This window comes from Cervus elaphus, chromosome 2 (genome assembly GCF_910594005.1).
Source record: "Cervus elaphus chromosome 2, mCerEla1.1, whole genome shotgun sequence".
In the NCBI taxonomy this organism is placed as follows: Eukaryota; Metazoa; Chordata; class Mammalia; order Artiodactyla; family Cervidae; genus Cervus; species Cervus elaphus.
The window spans coordinates 11,954,066-11,967,457 of NC_057816.1; the positions used below are offsets into that span (position 1 = coordinate 11,954,066).

The following is a 13,392-nucleotide window of genomic DNA, read 5'->3' on the forward strand; positions in this document are numbered from 1 at the left end:
GGGGAGGGAGGGGCGCTGCAGACGAATATCACTGGAGTGTGTGGGTATCACTCACAGTGTTCCAGCCACACTGGGTTTGCCCCCACTCACGGGTGTGTGCTTTCCCCATCTACACTGTTCAGGTCCTGGCTGCTCTATATGGAGCGGGCCCTGCATTGCGTGAGGTTCCAGTTTTCGGGTATTCCACAGAAGTGCAGATTCAGTTGGGCCTGCGTTTTGTACCTTCCCTGGCCCGAGCAGCTCAGGTGGACAGGAGCTTGAGGGGTGCACTCTCCCAGGGTGCAGTGCACCTTCTCCCCTCCATGGTCCCAGCCTCAGTTTCTGGGTGCACCAGTCCCATGCGTGCACCTTGTGTCTATTCTCAGGAGCTGGCCTCTAGCTGTGACCCTCCCGGCAAATGTCGACCATCCAGAATCTCAGGAAGTCTTTGGTTAGAAACTGGAGGCCTGTTTGCAGTTTTGTAGGGGTGCTGTCTCTGGGGCCAAGTTTGCCCCTTTCCCCACCCTCCAGCGGAGGATGGGCCAGTCCACCACTGGCTAGCTCTTCTCTGGAATTGCTCAGTCCCTTTGTTCTGCAAACTGCCGGCAGTGTGTTCGGGCTGGTTAATTTTCTCTCTCTGTCTTGCTATCCCACAATTTAAGTTGCTATCTCACATTAGCTCCCTCCGATTGCCCTCAAGGCATTCAGGCCTGCTCCTTACCCTACCCAATGCCGCCCACACCTTTCCGTTCTGCCCCCACTTGCTGCTGGCAGATGCGGACATCTGGGGTATGTTTCTGCTGGGAGTTGCTTTTAGGCCTGTAATCTGTGGGTTTTATTTATTTTTCCTCCCAGTTAGGTTGCCCTCCAAGATTTGAAAACTTGGAGGTCCTCCAGGCCTGCCAGTGAGAGGGTTTCCTGGTGTTTGAAAACTTCCTCTATTATGACTCCCTTCCTGTGATGGGTCTCCATCCCTAGCTCTTTTGTCTCTCTTTTTAGCTTTTATATTTTGTCCTACCTCCTTTTGAAGAGGATGTACTACTTTTCTGGGCACCTGAAATCTTCTGCTAGCAGTCAGAAGTTGTTTTGTGAAGTTTGCTCAGCGTTCAAATGTTCTTTTGATGAATTTGTACGGGAGAAACTGGTCTCCCCGTCCTATTCCTCCACCATCTTGGCTCCTCCCAATTCTGAATTTTAAAGCCACTTAAGTAATGTGTTGTTCTGGGCAGCTCATCACCAACTTGATGCAATTAGATTTATCAGTCTTTGTTCTATACTTGAACAGTTCAATTCAGTTGCTCAGTCGTGTCCTTCTGTTTGCAACGACTTGGACTGCAGCATGCCAGGCTTCCCTATCCATCACCAACTCCCAGACCTTGCTCAAGTTCATGTCCATCAAGCTGGTGATGCCATCCAACGATCTCATCTTCTGTCTTCCCCTTCTCCTGCCTTCAAACTTTCCTAACATCAGGTGCTATTCCATTGAGCTTGTTCTTCCCACCAAGTGGGCAAATAATTGGAGCTTCAGCTTCAGCATCAGTCCTTCCAGTGAATATTAAGGACTGATTTCCTTTAGGATGGACGGGTTTGATCTCTTTCCAGACCAAGGGACTCTCAAGAGTCTTCTCCAACACCATAGTTCAAAGGGCATATATGTGTGTCATTTCTCACTGGTTTCATATTCCCCTTTTGGGATTTAACCACCAATACTGAGTTTAAACAATATGCAAAAATGAGGATTAAGTCACAGTGCTCCATCTAAACACATCTGGCAACAGAAGAGGCTTCTGTTGTATTCAAGGGATTGGCCTGGATAGATCTCATGCAGGAATAGGCCCTGGGAGTCCTGGATGAGTCATTATACACGATTGTCTTTACTTTGGCTGCCACAGCTGTTTTGTCTTCTTTGATTGTGAAGACATTTCAAAATTATTTTTTTGTATGTTTGCTTTGGCAGACAAAATTATTCATGGCATAGACCCTATGGGGAAATTATACCAGAAATATATCCACTTATCTACAACAGTGAAATTCATTGGTTTGTATGTCCTTGATGATCTTTCTTTATAAATAGAAAGGAAACAAACATGTTTAGTATGCATTCAGTCTCTTTGTAAATCAACCAACTTGAATTAAATTCCTCTCTGTTCCCACTGCACTCACATGTCTAGGCCAGAAATAAAAACCTGCAGAGACTGAAGGCTGGTCCCAGCACATCATTGTGGAGATTGCGTTCCCACTGTTTTTTTCTGGGAAAAAAATTAGTTGCTAACATTAAAATCAGTAGATTGTACATAAATATCCAACCTTCTGATTCTCCTGAAAACATGGACAACTGGCATGCCTTCCGGCATGGTTGAAGTGGAGGAAAGGCTGCTCCCAGTGGTCAGGCCTGTGCTGCCCTGGGTCCAGCATGGCCACCTCGTCCTACTATCATTTCTCTTGCCTCCTCGGGCCATGAGTTTGTGAGAACTAGACTGCTGGCTCTCTTAAAATAAAGACTACTTTTGTCTTGATCAACTTTGACTTTGAAGCCTTTAACCCAGAACCCAACACACAGTACTTCCTTGTACATTTGTTGGATGATATGAAATATCTTGTGGATGCATATGACATTTCTTCCAATACTGAAACCATGTAATTGAAGTACTGCTCTGCCCTAAATCTTTGATGCAGACTGGCATCATAGGTGCCCCTGATCTCTGCCATTAGACCCACTACCTAAAGCCAGTTGTATGTCCCTGGGCTGTCCCTGAAATCTTCACTTTGCCATTTGACAACATATCCTCCTAGCAATCTCCTCTCCAATGAAGACAGCAATGCATATCTCATGAAGTGGCTAGGAAGATGACATGAAAACATGAATGTTGACTATGGCCCCTAGATACCATTTTCATGATGTTCTTTGCAGTTTTTTTTTTTTTTTCTCCAAGTAGGCAAGATTCTCCATCTTATTAGATGTCCATGCAAATTAGTTTGATTTTCCAGCCAAGCTTCAAGGAAGAGATTACAGTTCAATTCTCTGTATTCTGAGAAGCTTCAAAGTCCACCTGCCAAGGACGCTGATGAATGTACAGATTTTATCAAGACCTTTGTGTTTTTTTCAGATCTACTATTGGCCTAAAGGGCTAAACTAGGGCATGTCAGAGCATATATACCTAGGGGCTCCTGGTCACCACTACATGCTAAGAACCTGAACTTCCCTGAGTACTTGGAGCCAGGAAATAAGTATGAATTGGATTGTGCTCTTCGATCTCATGGCCTTCTCAGATTTCAGAGTCATGTAAGTATGGGGACTGTAAGCCGCATCATATTTCTTTCTGTGATTTTTCTTTTCATCTGATTGTTCTTCCACCCATTAGGTTTAGAAGGGAATGGAATATTTCCCTGACAGTGTTAAAGTTCAACACTTGCTTATTAATAAGTACCTTGCTATAAGAACTGTGGGTCCCAAGGTTTGGTGTAGATTTGCAGAGTTGCACAACTCTTGGGGTCCAGTCATGTCATGACCTATGGAAATTGGCTTCCTTGCAATTGTTCAGTGCAGAGTCAATGCAGATGTAAGTGTGGTCCTGTGGAATAGCACTTTTCTACCTTTTATTTAACATGTCCTCTTTGTTCCCTCTCTACTTCAGTGTGTATATGTCTATGTCTGATTTTCTGTATCACTATCATTTATCTCTCCATCTCTGTGGAAGTCTCTGTGAGTGCATTTGTTTCTGTATTGTTTCCTTTTAATTTTTCATTTGACTCATCCTTCCTTCTCAAGCCTCTACATTTCCCTAACTTGTTCCCTATCTCCTGGATTCTTCTTTCAACTCTCTCCTCTCTTTCTTGGAGAAAGATTGGAAGAGCTACTTATACACTGTTTTATATCTGACAAGCAGTGTGACCAGAGCCAATTCACAAACCTCTTGCAATTCAAATACCTCCCTTGTAAAAGAGGATAGGAATCCCCTTTCTACCTCCTTCCCTGAGCTTCTATGAGAAGGATACATTGGGATGGCAACTGCAATGCCAATGGCTGTCATTGTTGAGACTGCATATTTATTAAATACCATAAATACATCACTCCACTTATCCCCAAAATAATCTATTTGGAGGGTTTTAATCATTACGTTCCACCATTTTACTGAGGGGAGACTGAGACCCCACTCATATGGCTTACCTAACATTACATAACAGAACCTGTAATCAAACCTATTCTTTGCCATGGTATATGCATAACATTCTGATAATAAGGTGACTCATAAAAATGATTGGAAAATACACAGTGCCATTACAATAACAGTTATACCTTAACACTGACAGCTAATTGTAGCTTCTTTGCTTTCTTTGTCAAATGATTGGTAAAGAATACCTCTAACGAAAATGAGGACCATGAGAAATACCCTCAGTGAAAAAAACATGCTGAACAACTTCGTGAAGGAACATGCTTATAGACGGTGTCAGATTTCTTCTCGTGGCTCAAATATAACTATTCACCCCCTGAGGAACATCATGGAAGTGAGTGTTTTGGGAGGATGGTGCTACCCAGCACCCCTCATGCTCTAGCCTAGCACTGGGGCTCATTTGGAGATGCCACGTGGGTTGTTGGGGCCAGGGCTCCTGCAGGACATGGAAACCCTGGGCATAGGGGCCCCACCCAGAGGAAAAGGCACTCTCATCCTCAACTCCTGATCTTGGTTACTGGGCCCAGAAATTAGCAGGTGGCAGGTAAACATCCATTTCTGTGTCAAAGATGTGTCATTAGTTTGAGGGAGGTTGTTCCTTCTGAGGAGAAAGCAATGGTGACCCACTGCAGTACTCTTGCCTGGGAAACTCCAAGGATGGAGGAGCCTGGAAGGCTGCAGTCCATGGGTTCACTAAGAGTCAGACACAACAGAGTGACTTGACTTTCACATTTCACTTTCCTGAATTGGTGAAGGAAATGGCAACCAACTCCAGTGTTCTTGCCTGGAAAATCCCAGGAAAGGGGGAGCCTGGTGGGCTGCAGTCTATTCGGTTGCAAAGACTCGGGCATGACTGAAGTGACTTAGCGGCAGCGGCAGCAGCAACATTAGCAGCAGCAATGGTTCCTTCTGAACTAAGTGAGTCACTCAGTTACAGATGAGGAGTGAACCATCTCTGATCAGAAGGTAGAACAAACTGCAAAGCAATTGTGAGTACCCAGGCAGAGGAATTCAGTTTCCACAGATGCAAGAGCCACAGCCATAAAAAGTTACTGAATCTGTATTCTGTGTAAGGCCATAAGAATCTAACACATTGGTTACTGTTTTTAGATTAGAAAAACAAAGGCTTATTTTGTCTTGAAGAATGCCCATGCCGGTCTGAGAGATAGGCAAACAGTAAATACATGTCAAAATAAAGGGTCACCTGTGTGGTGTTGATTGGATGTGTTCTGAGTTTAGAGGGAGTGGCTGAGGTTGATCAAGAAGGACCTCCTGGAGAAGGGGGTGCTAAGGCTGGGTTTGAAGAGACTACAGAGTATCTCAAATGAAGGCATCAGAACTTCCCTGCGTGTCCAGTGGTCCTGGAGGTCCAGTGGTCATGCCTCTGCACTTCCAATGCAGGAGGTACCACTTCAATGCCCTGTTATAGAGTCAGTATCCTGCATACCATGTAGCACACACACAAAATATCAAATGCAAGCACCTCTGTGATTAAAGGCTGTGAGCTGCACAGTGGTTGGAAAGTGATCTCAAGAGATATGTGACATCCAGAGGCAGGCCTGAATGTGGGAATAGAGGGTAGCCAGTTCTGCACTAAACCACTCCCTCCTTTTCCCTGTAGTTGGTGTACGTGGGTAACATCACCATTGGAACACCCCCTCAGGAATTCCAGGTTATCTTTGACACAGGCTTATCTGACTTGTGGGTACCCTCCCTCTTTTGCACAAGCCCAACCTGTTGTGAGTACAGACACCCTGTACCTGGAGAATCTTTCACTTGCCTTGCCACCCTGTTTTGCACCCTTGGCCCTGATGACACTCATTTCTTTTGTCTGCAGCTACACAAGTTAGGTTCAGACATCTTGAGTATTCCACCTTCCGGCCTAAGCAAAAGACCTTCAGCATCGCCTATGGATCTAGGAGCATGAAGGCATTTCTTGTTTATGACACCATTCGGGTAACAGTGTAAACAGAAGCTGAGTCAGGACTGCCTATGGAGTGACCAATGCTTGCAAAACAGATGCAGGACCTTCTGGCTGGACCCTTCCTAGCCTAACTCCCATAGATATTGGCCATCTTACCTACAGGATTCTGTTCCTGGGGAGGCAGCGCCCATGGTGACACACGAGTAAACAGATTAGCTAACCCAGAGAGTGACTTGAGATGGGGACTTGCAGCTTCTCTGCCCATGAGCAGTTCAAGGTTCATTTTGTTGGGAGCGAGAAGAGGGGAAAAAAGAACACCCATTTTTTATCCTCAGACTGCTCCAGGCACTTTCATGTAATAATTGTTTTAATCCTGCAACAACCTCACATAGCAGGTGGTCTGATTAGCTCATGAGACATATGAGGAAACTGAGGTGCAGACAGCAAGGGCCTTGCTGAGGTCACACATATGGTAAATGATGGAGCTAGGCTGGCTTTTCAGGACTGCAGTTGCTGTGGGGTGTTTGGGGACAGGATAAAACTGGTCTAGGGATCCTTGGGACAGTCAAGGGCTTCAGGTATCCAGACTGGTAAACTGGAGGCCAGATAAGTCAGGGGCCCTGATAGATGAGTTCTCACTCTAGAGGACCCTTGAGAGTCTAATAAAGCCTATGGCCTGCCTCCCCAAAGCACTTGAGTAGTTCCTCTCTCTCTTTCTCTGTCATACCTACACAAAGACACACATATCCCCAAAAGTGAATTTCCCAGGAGTAATTTCATAGATCCCTGCAAGCAAGATTGTATTTTCAGCTTCTGTCTTCCTGGACAGATGCAGAATCCACAGTACCTTACAGAGAATGCAGTCCATTCCTGTCATTAGGCCACAGTGATGCCAAAGAGAAGGCTACCTTGTTCTTGGCTCATTTTGTCCAGAGGGAGCACCAATGGGACCTGGCCTGACTCTTGGTTGCCCCACCTGTACAGAAGCCACGAGGCCAATTTGACTCACTCAGGTGGTGTTTTTCAGAGGGCCAGATGTTTTAAAATTCAGAGCCTCTCACAAACGGAACCCAAATTCCCCTCCCAGGTTGGTCTAACAATCTGAGGTCCACCAAAGACACAGCCCAGCCTCAATTCTTCTCTGAGGATCTAATGGCAATGCACCCCATTCCAGTCCTAGCCCCACTTCACATATCTGTAAGTGGGAACACTCTTCTCTCCCACAGATTGGGGACCTTGTAAGTACTGACCATCTGTTCGGTCTAAGCGTGGTAAAATTTGAGTGTGAGGGTGTACCTTTGATGGCATCTTGTGCTTGAACTACCCTGACCTATCTATCTTTGGAGCTATCCCCATCTTTGACAACCTGAAGAATCAAGAAGCCATTTCTTGGCCTGATTTTGCCTTCTACTTCAGCAAGTAAGTCTGAGATGGACAATCCTTTTTCTAAATTATCTGTAAGATGCTTTCAGTTGCATGAAAATTGTAGAACAAGTGATAAAGAAATATTCCGAGAGATAATTTAACCCAGGATAACTATAGCCCTAGGGCCATACCTAGCTTCACCACTGGTTTTATAAATAATGTTTTATTGGAACATAACCATGCTCCTGGGCTCAAGACCAATAACTTGGTCTAGGGGACTGAGTGTGGAGGAAGACTAATGGAAGGCAACAGGGAACAAGTTGAAGGAAAAGGCAATAGGATTTGCTTATGAATTTGATAAGGAAGGAAGGAGAAGGATGGTGGGTAGCTTTCCTTCCTCATTAGCATTTCATGGTGAGCTCAGGACTAGCTACCCAATTTGCAGGAGCCAGTGAAAAACAAAAGTGTGGGACACAAAACAAAAGTGTGGGACCCTTTGTTCAAGAAATATTAGGCATTTCAAAACAGCGAGAGCAGAGGTGGGTTCCCTTCTGAGTGTGGGGTCCTTTGGACTGTAGAGGTCATAGGCCAGTGGAACCAACTCTGGGTGACCTGAATCCACACCCTTAGCACTCCCAGGCCTTGATTTTCTTGAATAAATGACATCTGGACAAGGAGAGAGCCAAAATACTTCAGCAGCCTGTCCTCTGAGGATGTCTGAGGACTCAGGTCACAGGAGGCCCAGGGCCTCTTCAGAAGACATAGTGGGCGGAGCCCAACCATGTGACTCAGCCTCTAACCTCATCTGTGCCACTCATTAGCCAGTAACCAACCTCAGTCTGGTTCTCAATCACTCCTAGACTCAATTTCTGAATCTGTAGATGGGGACCTTATTAGGGCCTTGATGGGTGGAGAAGCAAAGCTCTCAGTGCTGTTGCTACTGTCCTCCAAAGATCCCCTCCTCTCTTTTCTCTATAGATGCAGGGTGAAAGGCAGTCTGGTGATGTTTCGAGGGGTGGACCACCGCTAGTACAAGGGAGAGCTCAACTGGGTACCATTGACCCAAGCGGGTGACTGGCGTGTAAACATGGACCGGTAAGCCTCTCCCTCTGAGGGTCAGCCCAAGTGATGCTCCCACTACTATACATGGACACAGGCAGAAACACACAAATGGATTCTCAGACACATAGTAACACAGACATATACACCACCCACAATGACACAGAGAGATACACAGCCACATGGAAACATATAAGCGGACACATATAAACATACACAGAGACACATATAAAAATGCATACTAGTCAGAGACACACAGAAAAACACATAGACACATACAAACACACATACAAACAAACACACAAGCACATAGATACACGAACAACCCATGGGTTCATAACCACCGCAGTCCTCCTGACCAGTGCTCTGCCCAGGGTCCTCAAAGGGTCCAGAGAGGTCTGTGCAGCTGGGAGAGCACTGCACCCGCTGCCCTGTGAGGTGGGGGGCATGGTCAGAGGACTCTACAGCATGATGAACAGGATCAGGGAGGATTTCACCAGCCTGGACAGTGTTATAAGATGACAAACTGTCCAGGGTTACCTGGGACCAAAGAAGTTCTCAGTACACATAAATGTCAGTTTAAAAAAAGGGAAAGTCCTGAGGAAATGGGGAAAACTGTTCTCCTTATGGAGAAGCTACCCAGCAGTGGAGAGATTCTTGGCTGCAGTCTTAAGACGTGAAAGCAACTAATAAAAAAGACACCCCACATACCTGGGCATACACTGGGGAAGGGCTATAACAGAAAATCAGAAAGGTGATAACCAGGAGTGACCTGAGGAAAAGAGGCAATAACTGAGAGGATTCTGTGTTGTACCCTCAGACAAATGCTGACCTGTCCTTTGGAGTTTCTGTGTGCTAGTCATGTATTTCCTGGTCAGAGTCTCAGGATCCAAGCTGGTTGTAGCAGCAATGCTGGGAGACACCCTCTCTCAGAGAACCCCCTCTTTCCTACCGCTATGAGAATCTGCTACCCTGCGAATCTCCATCTTCACCCTGTGGTTGACTGGTTATTTGCTCCCCACAAGATACTGATCTCCGGATGTTTCTCATTCATTATTTTCAAAGTCTTCATTCACTCGCTAAACAGACAAGCGTTGTGCATCCACTGTGTGCCAGGCACTTTAGGGAGGCAATAAGAACAAAACTCGCCCTCACTTCTAAGAAGGCAGATGCACAGAAGTGACACACACACATAGTGAATTGTGACTTTGGTACATGCTAGACGTGAGGAAGGCTCTACAGCCAGTGTCAAGAAGGGAAACTGATAAACACCGGGGGAAAGACTTCCCTGAAACCATATCGATTAAGCTGGAATCTGGAAGATGAGAAGAAATTTGCTAGTCAAAGAGGAGGGGAATCTTCTAGAAAGTAAAACCAGCTTGTGTCAAGGTACAAAAGATCCTGGTGTATTCAAGTACTGCATTCAGGGATGTCAAGGAAGTGCCATGTCGAGAGCAAGTGAAAAGACTCAGGGCAAGAGACGAAGGGCTGTTTAGGAGACAGTCGGGAAGCGGAAAGATCTGGGGAGACTCAGAGTGACCTTGATGCATGCTTTGTTCCACTGTCTCTCAGCATCTCCATAAAAAGACAGGTTACTGCTTGTTCTGGAAACTGTGAGGCTCTTGTGGGCACCGGGACATCACTGATCCTTGGCCCAAGAAGACTGATCAATAACATCCAGAAGCTCATTGGTGCCACGCCATGGTGTTCCGAGGTGAAGGGTCATGCCCCAGGGTCACTCCCAGTCTCCACACACAACAAGGATCTCCAGGGCCAAACTCTCTCTCTCTCTCTCTAATAGCACTATATTTCATGTTTTGTGGTCAATACCTTGCCCTCTATTATCTTCACCATCAATGGTATCAACTACCCAGTGCCAGCTCGAACCTACATCCTCAAGGTGAGGGGAGGACGCTGAGTGGTGGTTCTCCAATAGAAACTCGAAATAACCCTAAGGCTGCTGCTGGGAGGAGGCCGCCCTCTGCAGGCCATCTCGCACTATTGCAGATGCTGCTGAGCCCTTGGGCTGGGCCAGAGCCTCACACACCACCAAAAACTTGAGAGCAAAGGCCCGTCTGGGACAATGATCATCCTGAAATAAATGCGGAGATGCCCCACCATGCTGGCATGGTGGGAGTCTCAACGAGAGAGGAACACTAAGGTCCTCAGTGTTCAAGGAACTTCAGTTCAAAAGGAAACCTCAGATGCATGAACCCGGGAAGTCAGCACTAGCAGTCCCTGAAATAAGCCATGTGACAAGGAGAATGGCTGGGAAAAGTCCCAGTGTGCTGTCCCACCACAGGGATTAACCCTCTCCCTCCCCTTCTCGCAGTTTTCCTTGTTTAGATGATAAATAACATGGTCAGCCTAGTTCTATGCTGCCATCTTCACCTTGTTCTGGCCAGGTGCCCCCTTTGTGAGTTGGGGTACCTGACCCCTCTGTGGGGAGGTTGGATGCTAAGGGGAATAAAGAGTGCATGGTGACCGCTCAGCCCCGGCACAGGGTGGAGGCTTCATGTCAGCTCCCTGTGGGAGTTCAGAGCTGGCTGGTGGGCTCAGAGAAGGCTGTGAGGAACAGAGGGAATTTCAGGAATTCTAAAACCACAAACTCATGGAGCCATATGGAGGGTTGCTTGGTTCTAGGCAACACTGCACTGGATTCCAGGCAAATGGCATCCCAAGGTGCTCTGCATTGGGGCACTGGGGACTTACTAGGGGTGATGACGTCTACGGACTGACTGGTGGGAATGCGGAGCCAGAGTATGTTACCCCAAGCCTGAAGTGGCCAAAAAGGGTGACTGTGGGCCAAAGGAGGCTTCCCAGAGTTACTGAATTAAGTCTTCAAGAATGTGTTGTGGGCACTGCCATATTTAAGATGGATAACCAAGAAAGAGTTACTGTGTAGCACAGGGAACTCCGCTCAGCTTTATGACAGCCTGGATGGGAGGGGTATCTCTGGGACCGGAATACACAGATACATATGGTTGAGTCCCTTTACTGTCCACCTGAAACCCAGATTATTGTTAATCAGCTATACTGCAATACAAAATGTAGTTTCAAAATAAAGTATGGATTGCAGGGATGCATGAGGAGAACCAGCATTCTCTGCAGAGAAAACGGTCAGGAGGAAAGAAACAGGGAGTGAGGAGAACCAAGGGACACTCTTGTTCTTTTCTAAAAATTGTACTGAAGTGTGGCTGAACTTCAGTGTCACCTTAAGTTCTGCTGCACAGCAATGTGACTCAGTTATACACATAAAAAAATATATATTCTTTTTCTTATTCTCTTTCATGTGGTTTATCACTGGATATTGAATAGAGTTCCTTATGCTGTACAGTAGGACTTTGTTTTTTATCATTCCTCTGTTTCCCCACACCCTTCCTCATGGCAACTGCATGTACAGGCCCTTTTTCGTTTGGATGAACTCTCATATATCCCCTGCTAAAGGGAAAATCCCTTGATACTTACCAAAAGAGGGAAATAAAACCAAGTGTGCTGGGTCTAGATATTTGTGGGAGTCGCACATAAGGGCTCAGGCTGACTGGTGTGTGTCTCTGACTCCCCCAGGATTCTAGAGGCCACTGCCATACCACCTTTAAAGAGAACACAGCGAGTACATCTACAGAGACGTGGATCCTGGGTCACATCTTCCTGAGACTGCATTTCTCAGTCTTTGATCGAGGAAATGACAGGATTGGCCCGGCACAGGCAGTGTACATGCTTGGAGTGGCACAGGAATCAGTACGGCCGCCCCTAAGAAACACTCACTCACACTTAGGGCACTCCTGCCCAGGATGCTGGTGAACTGTAACTGGTGGTCTGCACACCCTATTCTCAGTAAAGAATAAAGGGTTTCACTCAAAATGGTGCTGAAACAAATGGGTGCCTATGTTCGCGCCTTGGAGGTGTACAATGATCAGGAAGGATTTAGAACAAAGTCTGAATCACAGTTGAGGGGAGACAACAGCAACCAGCTTGGAAGAATGTGGAGATTCACTGAAATGATTCTGATAATCCACGACACAAGACTCAGAGCAAATGTAAAGATATCAGTGACTGGACCCAAGAAATCAGAAGTCATCAGTTTTCTCTTTCTCACCCTCGCTCTTTCCCTTCACTCTTCTTTGGGGGTCTTAACCTGACAACTTTCTTTCTTAATGCTTCTACACCTAGTGAGGGAGTCCAAGCTACCTGTCCTAGGGTTTTATATCCTGAAGAAATCTCCAATAAGGAAAAAGATTGCAGACATCAGAGTTCAAGTGTGTTCTCTGAATGACCCACCTCAGATCACCTTTACAGCTCTAGGTCAGCCAACCTGGCAAGGACATGGGGTCATATGATTGGCATTACATGGTCATTGGCCCTGACCCAGAGGACACACATGATTCTCAGTTTCCTCCAGAACTACATGACTGAAGCTGGGGAGAGGCAGCCCCAAGGATAGCAACTGGGGGATGGTGTAGGCCATGGAAGAGTTCCTGATGACCCACCAACTCCACCACCTCCTCATTCAGAGGAATTCTAAGGGGTAATGATATAGACTGATTTCATCCCATCTCAGATGAACTTATCACTGGGCTTCTCCCCCAGGGGAGTTTGGGTGAGGTACTTCATGCAGAGCTGGTTCCCTTTTGTGACCACACACCAGTCACCAGCTCTCTGCCACATATACCTGCTCTGTCCTTTCCAGTCCTACTTGTTAAGTGATGGCCCCAGTGGATCCCTGAGCCATCCCCCTCCTCCAGGGCCCAAAATGCCCCTTCTTTGGCCTCCAATGCTGCTGGGGATAATGCAAAGCTTATATCAGGGGTCCCAGGGTACACAGAGCCTTCAGCCTTTCTGAGCTTCCTCCAGGGGTGGAGCTACAAACTCTGCTTGGAGCTGCCATGGTTA

General features: G+C 46.5%; 1 pseudogene; it reads left to right on the forward strand.

The window, feature by feature from the left end:
• Window positions 1-3,209: 3,209 nt before the first annotated feature.
• Window positions 3,210-12,303, forward strand: LOC122706203 (annotated as a pseudogene).
• Window positions 12,304-13,392: the final 1,089 nt, after the last annotated feature.